Here is a 12,159-nt window from a genome sequence, read left to right as displayed (position 1 = left end):
AAGGATCTGAAGGGATGGGCAATTCTACTTAGTACTGAGTATTGGCTCGCCAAAGAGCTCTCTGCCAGGAGTGCCATGGCTCAGCCCAACTGAATGGGATGTTCTGCGCTGATATGAAGGGGGAGCCATCCTGCTTAGCAATGGGTCCCTGGTTTCTGCATTTCTTCAGAGGATCCTGACAACTAGTCCCATGCTTTGAGGGCTGTGCAAAGAAAGCAGCTTTGGAAAGCCATGTCCTATCAGTCAAGCCTCACCCCTTACCTGCATGTGAGAATGGCCTCATGGACCAAATGGGGAAGACTTGGGGAGGGGGCAAGATGTGCTCAGAGGTCAGACGTTCCCCACCCCAAAATTTCACCTCAGGAACTGATGGACTCTTACTTTGCCTCACAATCGTTTTGAAATGTGCCGGGTTTTCAACGTTCGGGAACCGAAACGTTCCAAAACGCAGGCGTTCGGGAGCTGAGGTTTGACTGTAATATATTGGCGTCCGCATGAAATCCGCCCCATCCCATTGTTGTCCCGTGTCTTTAAATGCAGGGTTTCCCCATCCTTTGGAAGTCCAAAAGGGGCATGATCTTTGTACTTAGCACACGACTGAGTGCTAGCAGTAGGAGGAAATGCAGGGGCTGAGCCCCAGAACAAAATTTCCCCCATCACTGATTCTTGTTTCTTTTCTTATCAAGGCAAAATCCTACCTGTCTTTGCTTTTCGAAAGATCTCCAAGGGTACAAGGGGATCCCTCAGCTCAATTCTAGCAGGCGGGACAGTTCTTGAGTTTTGTGGTTACACATCAATAGTCAGCCAGTCTCCTGACAATGCCATGGGGCCTGTTATGTATTCAGTGGTCTCGAGTCTGGACTAAGGATTCTGAGCTCCTGTGTTCTGATTCGATACATGATATCCAATCACAGAACATTTCTGGATTTGGGCTCGGCCATTGGCCCTTAAACTCTGAGTCCTGATTCACAGCTTGGAAGTTTAGACAGCCAATCACGTGGGGAGTGGGAGTGGCCCAGGCCTTCAGAAATGTCTATAAGCAGTTGCTTCGACCCTGTTGTCCAGTTCAGTTACCAATCAACTCCTGTTTTTGCTTATCTTTAATCTTTTCCGAGAGACTATCTATCACACAGGATCTTAGAAAGTTGTCCCAAAACAAAGTTTGTCCTCAATACTGTCCTCTTCACATATATGGGGACATTCACCACCTGCACAGGCTCAATGTTTCCACATATTAAAGTAGCAAAAGTCCACATTAGCGGTGAATGTGAATTGCCACAAGCAATCTCGATTGCTTCTTAGCCCTCTCTAAGCAACAGGATGAGAACAGAAATCGCGCGGCGGCAGGAGACCCCCATTAGCTAACGTGGTACCTCAGGTTAAGAACAGTTTCAGGGTAAGAACAGACCTCCAGAACAAATTAAGTTCTTAACCCGAGGTACCACTGTAAAAAACCTGGGCTGTCTAGTGACAAAGATGTAGACTGTCTCGCCAGAGTGCTGCATGCTCTGGTTATCTCCTGCTTGGACTACTGAAATGTGCTCTATGTGGGGCTACCTTTGAAGGTGACCCGGAAACTACAACTAATCCAGAATGCGGCAGCTAGACTGGTGACTGGGAGTGGCTGCCGGGACCACATAACGCCGGTCCTGAAGGACCTACATTGGTTCCCAGTACGTTTCCGAGCACAATTCAAAGTGTTGGTGCTGACCTTTCAAGCCCTAAACAGCCCTGGCCCAGTATACCTGATGGAGCGTCTCTACTCCCATCCTTCAGTCCAGACACTGAGGTCCAGCTCCGAGGGCCTTCTGGCGGTTCCCTCACTGCAAAAAGTAAAGCTACAGGGAACCAGGCAGAGGGCCTTCTCAGTGGTGGTGCCCACCCTGTGGAATGCCCTCCCATCAGATGTCAAGGAAATAAGCACTTGACCTTTAGAAGACATCTGAAGGCAACCTTGTTTAGGGAAGTTTTAAATGTTTGATGTTTTATTTTTTAATTATTATTATTATTCATATTCTGTTGGGAGCCGCCCAGAATGGCTGGGGAAACCCAGCCAGACGGACGGGGTATAAATTTTTATATTATTATTATTATTATTATTATTATTATTATTATTATTATTATTATTATTATTATTATTATTATTATTATTCCAGGAGTGCCCCCAACTATGCCCTGGCTCCTTTAGGGGGAGTGCAACCACATCCAGAACAGGAAACCTGTCAATTGCTGGAACATGAGAACCACCCACCAAGCTACTCCATCGCCCCAGGATTCAAATGCAGTTTATTGTCCCTCATCCAGTCCACCAGTGCATCCTGACACTGACCCAGTCTAACTGCTACCAAATCTATTTACCTTTTGTGAAACAGGTGAATGTCAAGGATAGCGTGGAAAACCTGGTGAGCGTCTTGCTCAAAAAAGCCCACAGTGACCTGGAGAAAGTCTGATCCATTTGGATGAGGATCTGCCATCATATAGGTGGTTTGTTACACAATAAACTTTTGCTATTTCATTAAGGAAAAAAGATATATGTTCATTGAATTATTGATCACTCGCATCTTCTGAACGTTTGTGACCCACACGTGACTTTTGCAGACCCTTGTTCACTATGCATTTTGTGCTTTGGGGTGATAGTTCATAAATGTGTTTATTTCTCCAGAATATGATATGGAAGCCTTCTATGATGAAGCCAAGAGGGCTTCAGAGGCAGCAGATGTCCTGCAGTCAGGAAAAGGAATTTGTACGGGATTTTGTGGGCAGGCAGGTGTGGTGGACACCCTGGTCCTGAATGGGATAACTGTGCCAATAAAGGACCAGGTGCAAAGGACCGCCATGCTTATATAGCAGGCATGCAGAACCTTTGGCCCTCCAGACGTTGCTCAGCTGCAACTCCCATCAGGCCAAACAAGCTTAGCCAATGGCCAGAAATGACAGGAGCTATACTTCAGCAACATCTGGATGGCCAAAGATTTCCTACATCTGTAATATGAAACAAAACAAACAAACAAACGAAATAAATAAATTCCTTCCAGTAGCACATTAGAGACCAACTAAGTTAGTTATTGGGATGAGTGTTCGTGTGCATGCACACTTCTTCAGATACCATGCACACGGAAGCTCATACCAATAACAAACTTAGTTAGTCTCTAAGGTGCTACTGGAAGGCATTTTTTTTATTTTGTTTCAACTACGGCAGACCAACATGGCTACCTACCTGTAAATCAGCCACCATAGCCATTAGAGGGCCGTGAAAATTTGTGTCCCGGGCTTTTTAGACTCATCTAAAAAGACTCCCCCTTCATGGATCACTGCCTTGCCGTGGCGAAGGGGCTTGAATAACTCAGGGAAGCTAGGAGCTATGCCATGCAGGGCCACCCAAGATGGACAGGTCATAGTGGAGAGTTTTGACCAAACGTGATCACCTGGAGCAGGAACCGGCAAGCCACTCCAGTATCCCTGCCAAGAAAACTTCATGGACAAAGACAACAGGCACATAAACGTTATGATGCTGGAAGATGAGCCCCTCAGGTCAGAAGGCGTCCAAGGAAGAGGAATGCTACTGAGGAAGAGCGGAGGACAAGTACAAGTAGATTCAGAGCTGATGAAGTGGCTGGGCCAAAGCCGAAAGGACGCTCAGTTGTGGATATGCCTGGAAGCGAAAGGAAAGTCCAATGCTGTAAAGAAAAATATTGCATAGGAACCTGGAATGTAAGAACCATGAACCTGGGTAAGTTGGATGTGGTCAAAAATGAGATGGCAAGAATAAATATTGACATCCTGGGCATCAGTGAACTAAAATGGACGGGAATGGGCGAATTCAGTTCGGACGACCATCATATCTACTACTGTGGGCAAGAAACACGTAAAAGAAATGGAGTGGCCCTCATAATCAACAAAAGAGTGGCAAAAGCTGTACTGGGATGCAATCTCAAAAATGATAGAATGATCTCGATACGAATCCAAGGCAGACCTTTTAACATCACAGTAACCCAAGTTTATGCACCAACTACTGGTGCTGGAGAAACTGAAATTGAGCAATTCTATGAAGACTTACAACACCTTATAGAAGTGACACCAAAGAAGGATGTTCTTCTCATTATAGGGGATTGGAATGCTAAAGTAGGGAATCAAGAGATAAAAAGAACAACTGGCAAGTTTGGCCTTGGAGATCAAAACGAAGCAGGGCAAAGGCTAATAGAGTTCTGTCAAGAGAACAAGCTGGTCATCACAATCACGCTTTTCCAGCAACACAAGAAATGACTCTACATGGACATCACCAGATGGGCAGCATCAAAATCAGATTGATTATATTCTCTTCAGCCAAAGATGGAGAAGCTCTATACAGTCAGCAAGAACAAGACCTGGAGCTGACTGAGGCTCAGATCATCAGCTTCTTATAGCAAAATTCAAGCTTAAACTGAAGAAAGTAGGAAAAACCACTGGGCCGGTAAGATGCAATCTAAATCAAATCCCGTATGAATACACAGTGGAAGTGAGGAACAGGTTTAAGGATTTGGATTTGGTGGACAGAGTGCCTGAAGAACTATGGATGGAGGCTCACAACATTATACAGGAGGCAGCAACGAAAACCATCCCAATGAAAAGGAACTGGAAGAAAGCAAAGTGGCCTTACAAATAGCGGGGGAGAGAAGGCAAGCAAAATGCGAGGGAGATAGAAGAGAAGAAGAAGAGTTTGGATTTGATATCCCGCCTTTCACTCCCCTTCAGGAGTCTCAAAGCGGCTAACATTCTCCTTTCCCTTCCTCCCCCACAACAAACACTCTGTGAGGTGAGTGGGGCTGAGAGACTTCAAAGAAGTGTGACTGGCCCAAGGTCACCCAGCAGCTGCATGTGGAGGAGCGGAGACGCGAACCCGGTTACCCAGATTACGTGACTACCGCTCTTAACCACTACACCACACTGGCTCTGTGAAAGATACAGGAAATTGAATGCAGATTTCCAAAAAATAGCAAGGAGAGACAAGAAGGCCTTCTTAAACGAGCAATGCAAAGAAATAGAGGAAAACAACAGAATGGGAAGAACCAGAGATATGGATTTTTCGTACACCCCAGGTAGTGTGGTTGCTGACCTTGAGCCAGACATCCTGGAGAGTGAAGTCAAATGGGCCTTAGAAAGCACTGCAAATAACAAGGCCAGTGGAAGTGATGGTATTCCAGCTGAACTATTTAAAATTTTAAAAGATGGTGCTATTAAGGTGCTACACTCAATATGCCAGCAAGTTTGGAAAACTCAGCAGTGGCCAGAGGATTGGAGAAGATCAGTCTACATCTGAATCCCAAAGAAGGGCAGTGCCAAAGAATGCTCCAACTACCGCACAATTGCACTCATTTCACACGCTAGCAAGGTTATGCTTAAAATTCTACAAGGCAGGCTTAAGCAGTATGTGGACCGAGAACTCCTTGCAGACAACTTCATTGTCCAGAAAGTGGGAGAAGCAACAAGAGGAACAGCCATTTTAGATCTAGTCCTAACCAATGTTGATGACCTGGTTAGTGGGGTAGAAGTGGAAGGATCATTAGGCGCGAGTGATCATGCTCTTCTGAAGTTTACTATACAGCGGAAAGGAGCAGCCAAGCATACTAGGACTCAATTTCTTGACTTTAAGAAAGCCGACTTCATAAAACTTAGGGAAGTGCTGGGTGAGATCCCATGGACAGCAATACTAAAAGGAAAGGGAGTTCATGATGGCTGGGAGTTTGTTAAGAGGGAGATAGTAAAAGCACAACGTCAGGCAATATCAATGAGACGGAAACATGGAAGGTGCCTAAAGAAGCCAGGGTGGCTATCTAAAGAACTTTTAACTGAGTTAAGATTTAAAAAGGATGTGTACAAAAAATGGAAAAGGGGGGAAACCACCAAAGAGGAATTCAAACAAATAGCCAGCACGTGTAGACGCAAAGTCAGAAAAGCTAAAGCACAGAATGAACTCAGGCTTGCTAGAGAGGTTAAAAGCAACAAAAAAGGCTTTTATGGGTATGTCCGTAGCAAAAGGAAGAACAAAGAAACAGTGGGGCCACTCAGAGGAGAAGATGGGGACACAGAAAGGGCTGAACTCCTCAATGCCTTCTTTGCCTCAGTCTTCTCTGATAAAGAAAACAATGCCCGACCTGAAGAATTTGGAGCAGATGATTCAGCAAAGGAAACACAGCCCAGAATAACTAAGGAGATAGTACAAGAATACTTGGCTAGTTTAAATGTATTCAAGTCTCCAGGGCCAGATGAACTGCATCCAAGAGTATTAAAAGAACTGGCAGATATGATCTCAGAACCACTGGCAGTCATCTTTGAGAATTCCTGGAGAACAGGCGAAGTCCCGGCAGACTGGAGGAGGGCAAATGTTGTCCCTATTTTCAAAAAGGGGAAAAGAGAGGACCCAAATAATTACCGCCCAGTCAGTCTGACATCAATACCAGGGAAGATTCTGGAGCAGATCATGAAGCAAACAGTCTGTGAGCACCTAGAAAGGAATGCTGTGATCACCAATAGTCAGCATGGATTTCTGAAAAATAAGTCATGTCAGACTAACCTGATCTCACTTTTTGACAGAATTACAAGCCTGGTAGATGAAGGGAATGCAGTGGATGTAGCCTACCTTGATTTCAGCAAGGCATTTGACAAGGTGCCCCATGATATTCTTGTAAAGAAGCTGGTAAAATGCGGTCTTGACTATGCTACCACTCAGTGGATTTGTAACTGGCTGACTGACCGAACCCAAAGGGTGCTCATCAATGGTTCCTCTTCATTCTGGAGAAGAGTGACTAGTGGGGTGCCACAGGGTTCTGTCTTGGGCCCGGTCTTATTCAATATCTTTATCAACGACTTGGATGATGGACTCAAGGGCATCCTGATCAAATTTGCAGATGACACCAAACTGGGAGGGGTGGCTAACACCCCAGAGGACAGGATCACACTTCAAAACGACCTTGACAGATTAGAGAACTGGGCAAAAACAAACAAGATGAACTTTAACAGGGAGAAATGTAAAGTATTGCACTTGGGCAAAAAAAAGGAGAGGCACAAATATAAGATGGGTGACACCTGGCTTGAGAACAGTACATGTGAAAAGGATCTAGGAGTCTTGGTTGACCACAAACTTGACATGAGCCAACAGTGTGACGCGGCAGCTAAAAAAGCCAATGCAATTCTGGGCTGCATCAATAGGAGTATAGCATCTAGATCAAGGGAAGTAATAGTGCCACTGTGTTCTGCTCTGGTCAGACCTCACCTGGAGTACTGTGTCCAGTTCTAGGCACCACAGTTCAAGAAGGACACTGACAAACTGGAACGTGTCCAGAGGAGGGCAACCAAAGTGGTCAAAGGCCTGGAAACGATGCCTTATGAGGAACGGCTAAGGGAGCTGGGCATGTTTAGCCTGGAGAAGAGGAGGTTAAGGGGTGATATGATAGCCATGTTCAAATATAGAAAAGGATGTCACATAGAGGAGGGAGAAAGGTTGTTTTTGTTGGTATTAAAGGGTTAAGAAGCTCTAATCAAGACGCTCTAGTCACTGAGCAGCTGGAGGTCGTTAAGCTTCCTGGAATGTGAGTTTGTATAAATAGTCAACTCACTCGTGTGTTTGCTCCCTTCCCCCTTTTTCTTTTCTTTTGGAGCGTGTTTGCTGAAATGTGTGATTCTTATTGAAAAGATGCTGACTCTCCAGCCCTTCTTGAGCCGCTGTGCGAAATGCTCTGCTGTAATGGGACATTGTGGCATCGGAAGCGCACTGGATATATGATTAGCATTAAACTAATTAAAGTTTAATGGGACAGGTTATGGATGTTTGTACGTCAAGAAGGAGATAAGGAGTGCAGTTCAGAGTGATTTATGAAAGGACTGGAGCGAAGGCAGAAGCGGTTGCTGACAACTAAAGCCTTCAAAGCAGCTTGAGTCCTGCAACGTGCCTAGGAAAAGTTTTAAAGAGGCACTGCGCAGTTTGTACTCGCTGGAAGACGTCTTATTCCTCGAGGAGCCACCTCAGCAGCTGGGAGACGGTCTACAGGTCTGTGAGTATCGTTCCTAAGCCCCAGGGAGGATGGCAGAGTCCCAGGAAAGTTTTACTGTCCCCTTTACGCGACTCAATGGGAAAAATTGGCAAGATTGGAAGGCTAGAGTAAGGGTTTGGTTGCAAGCAAAAGAGTTGTGGAGTTGTACTGAAGCACCGCCTTTACAGGCAGCTGCAGACGCGTCTGCAGAAGACAAAGCAGCAGCGGCAGCTTCTCAGAAACGCGACAGGAAAGCCCAAGGTCTACTAGTTTTGGCAGTGGGACCAGAGCAAATGCCTTATGTTTCTGAGTTAAAGAACACGCATGAGGTCTGGACGGTTCTGCAGCAGCTAAATTCCAGAAACACTGCGGGGGCCAAGATCCATGCTACAAGATGTTTGTTTGATTTACGTCTCCAACCGGGAGCGTGTGTGAAAGAACATATTGCCAAAATGGTGTCTGCCTTTAATCAACTAAGACAGCTGGGCATTCCTTTCTCTATGGAGCAGCAGTCATACATTTTGTTGTCTTCTCTTGATAAAAGCTATGAGACTCTAGCTTTAACTTTGGAAGCTATGCCTTCAACTGAATTAACCCTTGAATACATACTGCAGAAACAGTTAAAAATTGGGTTCATGCAGTAGAACTTGAATTCGGTACTAGAGTTCTTGCTTTTCAGACAGACAGAGGGTCAGAATTTACCGGGTCTGTGTTGCAGAATTTCTTTAAGAAAAAGGGAATTAAGCATCGTCTGTCTACACCTTATTCCCCCCAAGAAGGAGGCGTGGCCGAACGTAAAAACAGGGTTCTGCAAGAGTTGGCAAACTCTATGTTGTTTGATGCTAAACTTCCTCAAAGTTACTGGGCGGAAGCCTGGAAGACGGCTACTCATGTTCTGAACCGAGTGTATAATTCAGTAATTGATACTACGCCATATTTTGCTTTATATGGGAAGAAGCCCAAAGTTAATTACTTTCGGGTGTTTGGATCTCAGGCCTATGTACTTATCCCAAAAGCGTTAAGGAAAAAGGGAAGTCCAAGGGCTAGGAAACTCATCTTTTGTGGGTACGAACCACATGCCAAATCTTGGAGGTTCGTGAACCCAGATGGGGATACTACAAGAGTGGTCCTCAGTAGGAGCGCTGAATTTTGTGAGCAATCCGGATGGACTCACTTACATGCTAACCCTGACATTTTGAGAGATGATTTAGGCATTTATGCTGAGAAAGAAAGTCCAGAGGGTGATGAGCCAGAAGGGGATGGTGCACATGGTTCAGATGCAGATTCTGACCAGGCACAAGGTTCTTCTCCTAAGGTAGATAAGCCAGAATCTAAAAGTGTTCCAACATCGCCAGTCATTAGGCCTAGCAGACAGCAGAAACGAAGCAGGTCGCCTGTAACACCAAGCCCAAGGGAGGTATCTATACGGAGGTCTTTATCCCTAGAGGCACGTCCAGACATAAAGTCTGAGACAGATTCTGACAGCCAACGGTCAGAGGGGGCACAAGAGGAGCAATTGCGCAGGTCAAAACGTGCCACAAAGGGCAAGCCGCCAGAGCGGTTTAAGGTGACAAGTGTATACGTAAATATGGCACAGTGTGAGCCAGACAGCTATGTAGAGGTACAACGGCTTCCAAGCTCAGAAGCCGCAAAGTGGCAGGAAGCAATGGAAAAAGAGATGGCTTCAATGAAGTCTCTCGGTGTGTTTACAAGTACAGAGCTTCCAAAAGGCCAACAAGCTGTAGGTTGTTGATGGGTATATCGTTTAAAGCCCACAACTACTGAGGAGTTGCAATATAAAGCCCGACTAGTTGCAAAAGGGTTTTCGCAATGCAAAGGAGTTCATTATTCTCAAATTTATGCCCCTACTTCAAGATCGGAGTCATTAAGAATGCTTTTAGCCTCTTCAGCTAAGAAGGGAAATAAGCTGTTTCATTTTGATGTCAATGTGGCTTATTTAAATGCAGACTTACAGGAGGAAGTCTATATGACGCCACCACCAGGTTTTGAAGGAGACAAGCCAAACCAGGTCTGGCGCCTACACAAATCCATTTATGGGTTGAAACAGTCCGCCCGTAATTGGAATTCCTGCTTAAACGATGCTCTAGAGAGCATGGGGTTCAGAAAGAGCGCAGCAGATGCGTGTCTTTATCTTAAAGGCTCGGGATGTGAACAAGAAGCAGTTTTGATATTTGTTGATGATTTATTATACAGTGGAAAGGACGATAAACTTGCACAACAATTTGCCACAAAGCTTGGAGAAAAGTTTCAGATAAAATCACTAGGCAATGTATCTGTTTATCTAGGAGTTAAAATTCAGCAAGATGAAGATGGGAACTATTGGCTCAGCCAAGAAGCTAAGATCCAGCAGTTGCTGGAAAGGTTTAAAATGGACAACTGTGCTGGTGTTAAAACCCCAATGGAGTTAAGTTACACAAAGGATGCTCAAACTGAGCAACAGACAGAGTTCTGTAATCCCGGGGTTTACCAGTCAGCGATAGGCAGTCTACTCCACATTGCACAGTGGACTCGGCCCGATATAACATATGCTGTCAACATGCTGTGTAGACAAGCTGAAAAACCATCAATGCATGCTTGGCAAGGAGTAAAAAGAGTTTTAAGGTATCTCCAAACTACCAAAAGGTTTCGCTTAAAACTATCAGCAGAGGGCAGCACACAACTTGAATGTTGGGCCGACAGCAGTTGGGCAGATGCTGGACCAGATAGAAAATCAGTGTCAGGAATGGCGATAAAATTTGGAAATGCACTAATTGGTTGGAGATCAAGAAAACAATCACTTATAGCTTTAAGTTCAACTGAATCTGAGTTCAATGCATTATCAGATGTGTGTAGAGAACTGGAATTTTATAAGCAACTGGTACAAGAATTGTTTGGAGAATGTTCCCTACCTATCAGAGTGTGGGAAGACAATCAACCTTGTATTAAACTAGCTAAATCAGGTCAATTCAAGGCACACACAAAACACTTGGATATCCGTTATCAAAATGTATGCCAAAGTGTAAAACAAGGTTTAATTGAACTAAAGTATTGTCCAAGCCAAGAAAATCTCGCAGACGGTTTTACAAAAGCTTTGAGTCCGCAATCTCATAAATGTTTCTGTTCAGGTTTAAATTTGAATTAAGGTTGGTACAGCTCAGTGTTACGAGCGAGAGGGGGTGTTGGTATTAAAGGGTTAAGAAGCTCTAATCAAGACGCTCTAGTCACTGAGCAGCTGGAGGTCGTTAAGCTTCCTGGAATGTGAGTTTGTATAAATAGTCAACTCACTCGTGTGTTTGCTCCCTTCCCCCTTTTTCTTTTCTTTTGGAGCATGTTTGCTGAAATGTGTGATTCTTCACCAGGGTTTTTTTGTTTTGTGTAAATAAACCTTTTATTTGAGTTCCAAACCGCTTGCTCCAAGATTCCTTTATTGAAAAGATGCTGACTCTCCAGCCCTTCTTGAGCCGCTGTGCGAAATGCTCTGTTGTAATGGGACATTGTGGCATCGGAAGCGCACTGGACATATGATTAGCATTAAACTAATTAAAGTTTAATGGGACAGTTTTCTGCTTCTCCAGAGAAGCGGACACGGAGCAACGGATCCAAACTACAAGAAAGAAGATTCCACCTAAACATTAGGAAGAACTTCCTGACAGTAAGAGCTGTTCGAAAGTGGAATTTGCTGCCAAGGAGTGTGGTGGAGTCTCCTTCTTTGGAGGTCTTTAAGCAGAGGCTTGACAACCATATGTCAGGAGTGCTCTGATGGTGCTTCCTGCTTGGCAGGGGGTTGGACTCGATGGCCCTTGTGGTCTCTTCCAACTCTATGATTCTATGATTCTCTTCTATGATTCTATGAAAGGAAACAATGGAATCACAATGTTTCTCTCCTTTTAACTATCTGTCAAAGCATTTATTTCTGGTCAATGAGCTTCAAACATCAAATCTGACACCCCACTCCAGGGTCAGGACGGTGGAAAATTACTTTGCTTTAGCTTCATTTCTGCAGGTTTAAACGGCTCAGGAAAAAGTCCCCCTTCTTCTCCTGCCACCGAAGGGGGGTTCCGCGATTTTAAATGATGAAAGTCGATCCTTTAAAAGTGATTTTTAAGGCTCTAGTTTGCGTTGTCTTTGCTTTGTTCTGACTACAAGGAAACGG

This window comes from Podarcis bocagei, assembly GCF_964188305.1.
Source record: "Podarcis bocagei genome assembly, chromosome: W".
Classification (NCBI taxonomy): domain Eukaryota; kingdom Metazoa; phylum Chordata; class Lepidosauria; order Squamata; family Lacertidae; genus Podarcis; species Podarcis bocagei.
Note: the sequence above shows the minus strand (reverse complement) of the source record.